Below are 13,482 nucleotides of genomic sequence, written 5' to 3' on the forward strand. Positions count from 1 at the left end.
ATACTAAATTTCAATCAGATACATCTAATTATATCAACAAGGTCCTATAGCACCAGTTTGACTTTCATGCTTTAGCTAATAAAGAAGCTTTGTTAAGTAGATCTGACAAGCTTGATTTGTTAAACTTTGAGAATACAAACATATTCAGTTTTATATATATAACTCATATATAAAGAAAACTATTAAGAATGTATTAGATGCTTAAATATGACTTAGATACTAATACTAGCGTAATGTGATTATTCATAGTCATAAAGAACTATACTTTAAGCATCTTAGTATGTGGTTCTCTAAACCACATGTATTATAACTCTAATGTGTAACTGTAATTAAAATCTACATGGAACCATTATCCATGTAACTTTCTCTTCATTAATAATGAGGACACGCCCGATTGTGACTGAGAGTTATCTTAATCTATTTGAAAATTTAGCATATGTGTAACAACTTTAAACATAGCTTTCTTTCAAATACTCCGTAGATTAGGAATATTTCTCTAGTTCTCATAAGTACTTTAGAATGTTCCTATAAGTTACACAATGACTTGTTCTCGGATTATACCGGTATCATTCAACATGCCCTAAGCATACGATTTAGTTGGCCTTCATGAATAATCATGACATATATGATTAATCCAATTGCAACAACATATCGAATACAATCATATTATCTAGTTCAACAACATTTACACTAGGATTTTGCTCAAAATCATGTCATGTGGTATTTGACAAGGTAAACTCTCTTAGAGTCTTTTATCTTAAGCTCTTTAAGATCCATAACAATTAATGCAGTTTTACTTAATCCTTTAAGTTGCCATGATCTATCTATATGGATCTTTATTCCATGTATTAGTATGTCGACTACGTATAAGACTAGAAATGTTATTGCGCTCCCACAAGCTTTGTAGAAAACACTAGAGTCATCTAGATTTATAATCAAATCACACTATGTAATTATCTTATAAGAAAGAAGATTCTTACTTTGAGATGTTAGCTTAAATCTGAGAATATTTTCATTCATTTATGTTTTCTCCCTTGAAAACTCACTTACTCTTTATAGTAAAACTAAATCTAGGAAGATTAATCAAGCCCATACTTGATAATCATACATGAATGCATCTTGTTAGATGCATTTTATATGCATCTCTTAGCATAATTTTCTCGGTATTTTATTATAAAAATCTAACTAACTCCCAATTATTCGTATGTATTATGTGTTTCATGATAATTTTGTAGAATGGCCATACTTCTCACATTTTGTTATGATTTTCAAGGCAATTTGGAGAACACAGATGAATACGCAAGTTCGGGGTGCGTTAATGGATGCTTTGGAGCTTAATTGGAGTTTAAACTAAGTAAGGATGCCGAGGAATGATCAAGAACAGCTTGGAAGGAGGAATGATGATCAAAAGGATACAAAAATAAAGGCATGTGATCACATGTCTTGTTCATGCGATCGCATGTTTCGCTTGCAGCTTGACTTCAGAGATTTTTCGTGCCAAAAATTCAGACAGATAAAAAAAGAGCGTTTATGGGATCGCAGCTTACGTTCATGCGATCACAAGTTGGCCAAAAGGTATCGAAACAGCAACGTACTTCATTTCGAAGGCCCGATATGCGTTTTCCTAAAAAGATGTGATCGCAACTTCTGTACATGCGATCGCATGCATGCCATTTTCATTGTTGGACGTATAAATATACCCACATAACCTTCCAGTCACCCTAATTGGCGATTCCTGACGATTTTCAGAGACTTTCAAGTGAAAAACGTAGATCTGAAGGATACGATTCGATTTCTTTTAAATGTTTAGTAAGATTTATCGTTTAGATTCCATTTCTACTACTTGTAATTCGTTTTTAGCCATGTCACGCTAAAAACTTAGATTTCAGTTTCGCAAGACGTAACCTTTTCATGTGATTAATCATTAGTCATGATGTTTGACTGTGATTACTGTTTAGTTTGATCAATTATATGCTTAATTGAATGTTTTATTTTGATTTCAATTTGTGTTAGCCAGTTTAATTGTTTGTAAATCATTCTTCTATCCGATTTTTTAGATTTGTAATTTCTAGATTAATTAGTAAAAAGTAACAAGTATTGGATTAATTCTGTGTCTAGCATTAACTCTAATATGAGTTAATTAAACAAGTTTTTAATAGTTAATCCCCATTCAGCAATGACATCAGAAATCTTGATGACTTTTGGACGTTTATAAGTAGTAAAACTTGAAGCAACAGCATTAGACTTCCTTTTTCTTGACACAGGTTGATCATCATCACACTCAATGTCATTATTAACATGTTACCCCCATGAGGTTGAGACTCCTCCCTCATGTTGTGATCCAGTTGGGAAAATGGTGGAGATAGGCATAGGTATAGCATGAGAGGGAACTGAATCACCCAAAAAGTCAAGGTCAAAGAAACCTTCTTCATCAAGTTCATTTGGAGTCTCAAGGTCCTCATCAACATTATCATAATTCTCCCCCTTTGTTATTTCATCCACTGGAGATTCAATAGATGAAGGGTGTGTAGGAGCAGTAGGAACTATAGGAGCGTTAGGAGCTGTAGGAGCACTTGATGGAGGAGGGTGGTCGAGTTGGATTATTTGGTGGAGGTAGAGGAGGTATCATTGAAGTATTTGATGGAAGCACTACCATCTTGATAGCATCAATACCACTCTCTATGCGTCCAAGACGTTGAGCGAAGACATCTGAAAGCTCAATCAATGTTCGAAGAACAGATAGAATTTGATATTACATATCTGGTTGAATAGGTCGATGCTCCCCCTCAGGCTTAGCAGGGATGGAAATATTGTGTGTGGACCAGGGGAAGGAGACTTGTCAAACCCAAAATAATGATCGATTACAGGAGGTTGTTGAAGGATACCTTGAAGTGCAGATGATGAGGATGATCGAAAGTATATATGCTTGTTAGGACGAGGCGGAAACTGAATAGCAGTAGATGCGACAACAGGATTACGGCGATGTAGCACAGTTGGCCTGATGGTGATGGATAGAGAATCAGAGGAAGGATGAGAGTATTCTTCATAGTCGGCCACTTCTATATTCTCATCTTTATCTTGGGATCCATCCGACTCTTCTTCATCTTCAGTGTCATCATCATCCTCAAAGACTGTCACCATTTCAGTGATATCCTCATCAGAAGGATATAGAGTTGCATGGAAACCCGATGGAGTATAGGGGTGTTGATCAGCATGATAAGGGTTCAACAATCACTTATCCATCCAACGAGTAATTGGAGGACCAGTAGGATTGGGTGTTGTATTAACCAACTTCGTAGACATGAAGGACTTGGAAATAGTATCATCAATGTCTCAGACATACCCTGAGCTAGTTAATGTTTTCAAGAACAAGTGAAAACCAATGAGGATAAGGGACATACGAGGACCTTTTCTTCAATGTGATAGAGCTGACAAGTTGATCAAAAATCAATTGAGTAAAGTCAAGATGTTTAGTCTTCACCATTTCATACATATTTTCCATCTCGAGCATATTCAACTAGTCCAGACTTCCAGTTTTGTGCCATGGGCACTTACCAATAACACTTGTGAGGTATTTCCACCTTGGAGGAAGATATTTACATAGAACAAGGGCTATTACCTTGTTTAAAGGGATCATAACCCAGATTCGCCAAAACTTTCTTACATTGATCTTCTGAAGGAAAATTTGAATATTATATCAGATTGGGAAGACGAAGAGCATCCTTGATGGCTTCCACGATGAAGAGATTTTTGTTTTTAATTGCTACCTGAATAGTATTTTATTGTTGATCATAAGTGCATCTGTAATAGGACTCACAAACATGCGCATGCAAGAACGAAACAACACATTCAGAATGAGCATAACGTAGAGGATGACCTTTTGGAAACTTAACAAAAGCTTATAACCCTCTTTTTTGAATTTGGATGGAATAGTATCTGAGAAGGCAACATTGGTGGCATTGATCACAATGGAAGTTGATGGAGTGTTGTGAGGTTTGCGTGCACCTACATTTGGAACGTATGTGAAGAGAGGATCCATAGTTGCAGGTTTTAGGGTTCCCCAAGATTTTTTTCGAGAGAGAAATTGATGATCGATAAGTTTTAAACCTTTGAACAAAACAACAATAACCTTTTATACTTGTAAGATTGAATAATTTTAGAAAATATCCCCTTATAAGATGATGTGATTTGTAACCATCATGATAGAAAGAAACGTTGTAGTTCTTGAATCCCTAATTGATGGTTTCGTTCTTATAAAAAAGTTATCGTTGTCAAGCGTCTCTAACGGATAATGCTGATCAGCAAAATTCTTGAAAAAAAAAAGCCAGTGAAAAGAACATATTATGTTGTAGCGGAATAAGGTGGGATGTTTGATGTCTCACTCACTTTATGGTGTAATATAGGAGTTCTTAGACATATATCATTTTGATGCTCACTCGCTATATGTTTATAATACAGTGGATCCTATACATCAGTTTTGTTTGGCATGTCTCACATACTGTATGGGATAATATAGTGGATCCTAGATGTTTAGAGTATTGCCTCACATAAACTAAGGTTATAATAGTAAAGATCACAGGCATCAGGGTAAAGGATTTGTTGATGTCATATCCCAGTCTTTAGTTGTAAAGGACAAGGTCAGGGATATCAAGTACAGGATGTGTCATATCCAATCTATGGTTGTAATAGACAGGGTTCGGGACACAAAAGAAACCCTTTGCCAATTAGGACCAGATAAGTATCTTTTAGCCTGTAGACAATGGTATCGACATCAAGTACAGGGTTATGCTCAGTATTTCAATAGAATATGAGACTTGATACATATGGAAAAAATTTTTGATGGACAGAGTTTGGTTAACAATAAACATCCAATCCATCTGTTAAATTTTCTTAGATGAGAAACAGTTTGTCTCACATTGAAGGTTTAGACATTACGACCAATCACCGTGAGTGGATGACTCGATGACATCTCAACAGATGGTCTCGTTGATGAGATACACTAGAGAGATTTAGAAAAATACAATAGCATGCTTCTAGGGACATTACTTAGTCAAAGTTTCATTCTTGAACACTAAAGTTCACCGTCAATTCCTAGATGTACAATACATCAGTGAATGAGATTATCATTGAAATTAATCAAAGATGTATTTACATTCTATAGAATAAAAATTCACTTTCAATTCTTTAGACCGTGTACAAAAAAAAAGTAAATATAAATAAATAAAAATAGTCTAAAAAGGAAACAGTCAACGAGAGTAAATTGCAACTTTTTCAGTAAGATCTCAACTATGCAAATTTTTTGAATCTTTTGAAATGAATGCACATTAAACATTTTCGATTTTCAAAACACCTACCCATAAATTATGTCTATAAAAACATAACATGTTTGCATTCTTTTCTTGTCTCAAATTCTTTTCTCGTCCTTTTTACTTAAAAATAAAAGCAAAAAAGCTATTTCTTTTTTTAAGAAAACATCATTTTGATGGATTCCAAGCTCCAGGTTCAACATTAATGGCAATTTTTTAACACTCAAATCCAGGAATTTCCTTTTAAGTCCTTGAAATAAAAACATAATTTCAAATGAGGTCCCTCCGTATGCTGGGTGTACGTATATGCACGCTTAGCGTACATGGGCATGTTGGATTGGGGACCTAAGCCACGTACGCGGGAGTATGTAGCCAAAAGCTAAAACCCTAATTTTAGGTCATGAGCCCTATTTAAGCACATTTATGACCTTTGGACCCTCACCCTTATCAGCCTCCACAACTCTTAACGTCCCTAAAACCCTAGTTTTCCCTTGAGTGTGATATTTAAGCTAGGAAGTAACTTTAGTGGCCTTTTAGGTGTGTTTGCAAGAAGAAGAACTTGGTGAGCAAGCTTTGGACGTGGTTGAGCTTCAAGATCATGAATCTGCATCATCTTAGGAAGATTTTGAAGGTAAAAAGCTCATACCTTGTTGATCCTTTTGATAGTTGGAGTTAGGGTTTGTTTATGAGCTCTTTTAGGTCCATTGATTCTCTATTGTGAGTTTGGGAAACTCCAGAAGCTAGAAATGCTAGATCTTAGTCCCTATGATGTGTTAGAGACATAAAAATGTTATCTTGGTGAATGATATGAATCCATGCCTGAATCTAGGTCCTTAATGTGAGTTTTGATGAACAAATGTGGATATTGGACTCCTATAAGACATGTTAAGGCATAAAGTTGTCAGCTTTATGCCCTAAGACCCCCCTAATGACCGAGATCTGGAAGTTGGAGTAAGTGGTTACATGGATTAAGCACCAAATAGCTAAAGGTGTTGAACATCTCAGTGCGCTGAGCATACGAGGATGTATGCAGCGTGTACTACATGGCGCTCGAGTACGCCAAGCGTATAGAGAATTACGTCGTGTGTACGCCCCAGTGGGCTTTTGGACTTTTGTTGGACTTTTGAGTCATTGGGACTTATTTGGTTTTGGGCCTTGATCTGTTTAGAGTAGGTGGGCCTTTAAATTTTGCTTATGGGCCTTAACTAGCGTAGTTGGGCCTTTTGGGCCTTGGAGTCCATTATTGTGTTTAGGCCAAGAATGGTTAGGCCCATTATGGGAAAAAGCATTTGAGCACTTATTTTATGAGTTTGGACTTAGGGCTTAGGCCCATGATTTGGGATTGTGACCTAATTCTGATTAGGGCTATTTGTTTGTGTTAGTGTGGGATCTTCATGTTTAGCAGTCGAGCATCTTGTTGTTTCCAGTAGACTGAGGTGATTTTCTCACTATATCAATGGTTCGAAGGCACCAAAACCGGCCAATCCTTTGTGTTATAGTATGAAAATTATTTTGTGTGGTATATGTATGCAAGACCAAGATGTGGCCCCCTAGCAATTGTATGGAAGACGAGGATCTGCCCCTGGCACCTGTATGTAAGACCGAAATTTGGCCCCCGACAATAACTGTAAGACTATGACTTGGCCCATAGAATTAATTGTTTGTTGGTATTTAGTACTTTGGGAAAACTCACTAAGTATTTGCTTAGAGTTTGTGTTTATGGTTTCAGGTACTTCCGGTACTAAGGGGAAAGGACCGGCATGATGGCACATCACACTCTCCCGTTATTTCCGCATTTTTGATATTGTACTCTGATGACAGAACAATTTTACAATGTGATGGTTTTGGATGAATTTTATATCTATGGTACTTGTTTATTTTAGAAAAACGAAAATGAAAATTTTTATTCGGGTTTTTGGGTTGTTACAAATTTTAGATAAAAACAATATCTCTAACAATGAGTTAAAGGTTTGTAATCTTTGTACCTTCGAGTTATGAAGGTCAACATGAAGATACTCGAAGGGACAAAATATTATGAACAAAAACACTTAAAGAGAATAACAAAATTTTATTTTTTTAGTGAACACTTGGACTTGTTTAATGAAGATACAAAAAAGGGGAAGGAGCTCAGGGATGGTAAAGAGAACTTCCATGGAAATTAGTCGAGCCACCCTTTCTTTCTCAACCTGTCTATTTGTAAATATGTCATATTTAGATTTCCTTAAACATCACATCCAAATTTTAATGTAGAAGGATGTGCTTTGATGATGGAGAGTCGATGTTTGGTTATGAGTAGGGTAGAATCATGAACCATGCTGCTCAGAAGATGAATACATCAATTTTTTAGCATCAGGATATTTTAGAATGCAATGTATACTTCTTTTGTAAAAATAAATGTAATATACAAAGAAGAAAACAAAGGAAAAACTTATTTTTGTGTTTTTGAGATTTTTGATTAAAGAAAAAGTCAGAAATAAGGTCTAAAACATTCAAATATACAGATAACTTAAAAGAAAAAGAACGTTAGGAAATAAAGAGCAGGTGAAAAACACTATCTTTTGTTCATCCAGGGGCTTAATGAAGATATCAACGAGTTGATTGTCAGTTAGAATGTACATCCGCTTAATTTTTTCCTTTTGCACGTTATCCCTGATGAAGTGATGTCTTATCTCAATATGCTTTGTCTTAGAATGTTGAATATTATTTTGAGTGAAAAGAATAGCACTGGTGTTGTCACAGCAGATGCGAGTCTTGGAAAGCTTGAAAACATAATGTAGAAGTTGGTTTTGAATCCAGAGAATTTGAGCACAACATCTACCAGCATCGATATATTTAGATTCAGCGATTGAAAAAGCCACTGATGACTCCTTTGGATTTGCTTGATAACGTGCACACATGATGGTTGTAAAAATAATAGGGGTGAGCATATTAACCAAAAAACCGAACCAAAACCAAATTAACCGACCGAAAAACAATCTTTAGTCAAAACAGCCCAAACAATGTCACCCACCTCAAAATCAGCTTGCCTGCATTTTTTATCGGTATCAAGCTTGTACTTGGAGTTGGCTCGAACCAAGTTTTCATGAACAACCTTATGAACATCATGTAGTCCTTCAACGAAATCATGCACTTTCTTTGGAAAAACGCCGGAAACAAGAAGTGACATCAAATCAAGTGGTCCCTGTGGTTGAGCGAAATAGACCACCTGAAACGGACTAAACCTGATACTTCGGTTGACTGCATGATTATGGGAAAACTCAGCTTGACATGGTTTCTAATCCTAAGTCTTCACATGAAGCAAATTAAACGAAAATATTACGTAGCAAACAAAAAACACACACAAAAAAAAACAAAAAAAACAATATAATGTAAATGTTTTAAACTCATTACTACTTTTCTATACTTCTTAATTAGAAGTTTATAAACTCTTTAAATTTTTAATATAACGTTCTAATCTAGTATTTAACGAAAATATTTTAAATGTTATAAAAAAAGTATTAAATTGCCACACAAAATGTATGAATCGCTTTAAAAATGTTGTAAAAAAAAGTTAAAAAATAGTTGTACGAAAATGAAAAAAAAACAAACAAACTTGTAAGCAAGATTTAAAATTTTAGAAAGTATTTGGTTTAGAGCACTTGTATGAAAATTATATAAAAGTATAAATATATATATATATATATATATATATATATATATATATATATATATATATATATATATATATATATATATATATATAAAAGCAAAGTTTGAAACATTGTATTAGAAAAAACTATAGGAAAAAAATATCATAAAAATGTTGTAAGAAATTATAAAAAGTCTTATGAAATTTGTAATATATATATATATATATATATATATATATATATATATATATATATATATTCATATTTAGGCAACTTTCTTTTTTTACACATTTAACCATTTAACTTGTTAAATGTGTTCACATATTACCGGTGTCACCTGCTATATTATAATATGTGAACACATTTAACAAGTTAAATGGTTAAGTATGTACAAAAAAAAGTTGCCTAAACGTAAACAACACGAGAATGTAATTATCCTCACAAGTCATTTTCCCTAAATATGAAAGACCGAATGCCCATTGACAATGCCATTTCTTATTGTCTACTAATAGGTGAAAAAATTAAATTTTCAAAGAATTTAAAATTGGTTAAATTTATCTTCAATTTATCTTTTTCTTATAAGTTATACCAAATTTTATATAAACCTTTGTATTTTGTTTTTATTTTTAATAATTGAAAGATTTTTTGGTTTAACAATTGAAAATTTGTTTTATTTGTTTCAAAAACACCACCATAGTGAGTTATCAAAATCAATCAAAAGATTATTATTAGTTTTTGGTTAAAAACGATCTTTATTTTCCTTTAAATTAGACTTTCAACGTAATGGTTAAATTGAAAAAAAAAAATTGGGTAGTTAAATCGAATAAATTCCAAACTATTATTGTTTTTATGAATTCAAAATTCTACATATAGTTTTTTGAGTAAATTACATGAATTTATGTAGGTGTCAAAAGAAACGTTTAGTCTATTCCCTATTTTAAAAATCATTTATCGTTTGGTTTAAAAGTTGCATGTCTCATCCATTGTTAGTTTAAATTTGCACACTTCAACCCTTGTGAAATATGAAATGACTATTCTACCCTTTTATTTTTTTTTATTTATTTATTTTTCATAAAATTATGTATAATATAAAATAAATAAAGTAAAAAACCTCATTCACTTTACCCACTCCCCTTAAAATTCCAACCTAATATACCTATCTCCTTTTTATCTAAGATTTGCTCCCAAAACTATCAGCATCACCACCACTATCAAACCACCATCACCGGACTTCCATTGTCGGACCATCACTACGAGACCACCCCTCTTTCCTCTAGTTAGTTACAAGTTCGCGAAAGAAACCTACCACAACCCACCCTCTTTCCCTATATCAATGATAGAACCTAATTTCTTGAAATCGAACATGGTTGTTTTCGGATCTCCAATTCTCACCAGAAAAATGAGAGAGTAAAAGGGTTGTTGTCAGAGTATAGATCTACAAACGAAGAAGAGCGAATAGACGATTACATCGATTTGTCGAGAGAAGATTTTAACCCTAGATGGTAGTGCGCGGGTGGCAATGGTGGCAAACAAAGAAGCAATAGGAGAGGATGAGAGGTGTTTCTCTGCTAGCCTCTCGTTGGAGTGCAGATCTGCAACCCTCTTTTGCTGCTCCGACATTGACAGTTTTTCGTCTATCTTGCCCTCTCTCTCGGTATCGTATCTGTACAGACATAAGGTGTGTGTGCATGTGTGTATGTTTTGGGTTTCTCTGCTCCAGTTAGGTTACCAACTCCGATGACTAAGAGAAGGTTTGAAAGAGGTGGTTCCCATAGGTTGGAAAGAGGACAGAAAAGAAAAAGATGGTAATGATATAAGCCATTTTAGTTTCTAAAATTATAAATAATAATAATAAAAGATAAATTATAAATAAATAAATAAAATATATGTAAAAGAAAAAGAAAAGAGCAATATAGTCATTTGTATGTTGCAGCGACAAAGCGTGCAACAACTTTGGAAATAAGGGACAGTCCGAGTTAAATTTTGAAATTAGAGACGAAATGCGTAATTTGGCACCTAAACCAATGACGAATAATGTAATTTCCTCTCGTTTTTTTAAGAGGTTAGACCGGAAATAAAATAACGGCACATTAGTTTTTATGAAATTGTCATGGTAAAGGTTATAAATAAAAATCATTAACGGGATCAAATTATTATTTTGACTTTGTTGACCATTCCTCCCAAGTCACTTCTCTTGGTCAAGCACCTTCTAACACCTTCCCCGATCCTTGTTTCTTATATGTAAACTTGAGTGACATTATCCCCGTTTTGCGGGGGTTGTAATATGTAATTTTTTTTATTAGGTAGGGACTATTTTTGAAATTTTTTAAACACTTTGATAGTTTTTGTAAAACAAACTGCATAAAGGCCATTTTTGTAAACTACAGGAACAATTTTTGTAAATGATTTTATACACAGTAACAAACCTGTCAACGTACGAAAGTCTTAAACAGTGAACGTTTCTATAAAAAAATTGCACAGGACAATTTTTGTAATTTGTTTTCTACACAGGTACCTACAAACCTAAGAAGGTGTTGTGGCTAAAGTGAACATTCTACATAAAAAATACCAAAGGTGCCAATATTCTAAAACCATGTGGCAGAATCAAAATGACATAAATTATATTGTTCATTTCCTATTTCAAATTAGGTATATACAATAATTTGCAGGGGCCTGCCGACATATGAAAGTTTAGGGACCAAACTTGCAAACATGGCAATATACGAAAGTTGAAGGGGTGGAAATTATCATTGTTCAAATTTAAGAGGGGGGAATGATATTTTAAAAAGTAAATTGATGGAAAGTGTTATTCTACAAAGTAAGGGGATTGAAATCACCAAGGTACGGACCAAATCTACCAACAGAATAAAGTTGTATTGTCAAAGTCTCAAATAAAAAAGTTTTATAGCCAATTTATGAAACCACAAAAATATAATATACTATTGTTAAGGTCATTTGTGGCAAAAAAGTAAAATAAAAATTTCAATTACCAAAGTATAAAACCACAAAAATACTATTTTTAAGCCAATTGGTTTTAATACATATTATAATTCTTTATTTCTTTATTATATTAATTTTATTGAACTTTTTAAATTTGTAAAAACCGGTTTTGTTGTTTAACTATCTGGAGAACAAAAAAATTATAGCTCAACCATTAAGAGTTTTATATATATATATATATATATATATATATATATATATATATATATATATATAGGGTTAGGTTCATGTGAGACGGTCTAATTTTGTGAGACCGTGAGACGCAATCCTACTCACTCATTTAGTAGATAAAAAAAACATTTTTAAAATGCAAAATAATTGAAAATTTTCGAAAAAAAATTTTCCAATATTATTTTCGAAATATATATTTTCCAAAAAAAAATAAAAAATACGAAAAAAAATAAAAAAAAAATACATTTTTTTACATATTCTAGTAGAATATTAGAATATTCTACATATTTGGCAAATCTAATAGAATATTCTAACATTCTAAAAATCACATTAGAATATGTACAGTGTAATATTCTATTAGAATATTTCACGTATTTTTCAAAAAAAACGGTAATTTTTTTAATTTTTTAACTTTTTTTAGGTAAATAAAGTTCCGAAAATTATAATTAAAAAAAATTTGGATTTTTCCTTTTATTTTGCATTTTAAAATTATTTTTAGATTTGGTCTCACGGTCTCACAAAATTAGCATGGTCTCAAATGAACCTGAACATATATATATATATATATATATATATATATATATATATATATATATATATATATATATATATATATATATATATATATAGGGTGAGGTTCAATAGACAACCATAATTAACCAAGGAACCAATCGTGAGCGTCGGAAATCATAACGATCAACGGCCAAGGAAATAGATATACACTTTGACATTGGACGCACACACACCGGATTATAACAAAAAATCCATCATTTACAAAAAAAACCCACCACTTTTTTTCGTTAAAAAAATTTTTTAGACCATGTTTTTTATCAAAAAAAACCGAATATACCGTTGTTCACGATTTTTCGTCCTCTTTTCATAGAGATCCATGATGATATATAAAAAACAAACTTTTTTTTTGAAAAAAACTCACTTCATTTTCTTTGATGAAAAAAATTAAGGTCTATTTTTTATAGAAAAAAATTAATAAATATATCAAAATTCATATTTTTGTACTTTTTAAACATAAATTCATAATCATGTTAAAAAAAAACAATATTTCAGTTCAGATTCACATTGTGAACCTGTTCAGATTCATATTGTAAACCTGTTCAGATTCACATTGTGAACCTCCTCAGATTCATAGTGTGCATAATAATAAGTCAGATTCACAGTGTGAATCTGAACTGATCGGAGCTTTTTCACATTGTGAATGTTAAAATTTGAAATATTTACAGTTTAGATTCACAATGTGAATCTACACTGATCGAGGTTTTTTTTTGTGAACCTTCTCAGATTCACAGTGTGCATAATAGTAATTCAGATTCACAATGTGAATCTGAACTGTTCGACATTTTTCATATTGTGAATGTTAA

At 32.7% G+C, this 13,482-nt stretch overlaps 1 long non-coding RNA gene across 4 annotated transcripts in view; it reads right to left on the minus strand.

The window, feature by feature from the left end:
- The window catches only part of LOC145165556 (uncharacterized), a 43,494-nt gene that overhangs the window by 23,327 nt on the left and 6,685 nt on the right, over nucleotides 1–13,482 (minus strand). The window contains exon 6 of one of the 4 annotated variants that reach the window (XR_013740116.1): nucleotides 7,735–8,511. The exons of 1 other annotated variant lie outside the window; for it this stretch is intronic. This is a non-coding gene — a long non-coding RNA (uncharacterized LOC145165556). Of the gene's footprint in view, nucleotides 1–7,734; nucleotides 8,544–13,482 lie in introns of those variants that run through there. 2 more of the 4 variants (XR_013740115.1, XR_013740114.1) reach the window with 2 other exon arrangements.

Source organism: Lactuca virosa, chromosome 3, assembly GCF_052849685.1.
Source record: "Lactuca virosa cultivar CGN04683 chromosome 3, Lactuca_virosa_CGN04683_v6, whole genome shotgun sequence".
Lineage (NCBI taxonomy): Eukaryota > Viridiplantae > Streptophyta > Magnoliopsida > Asterales > Asteraceae > Lactuca > Lactuca virosa.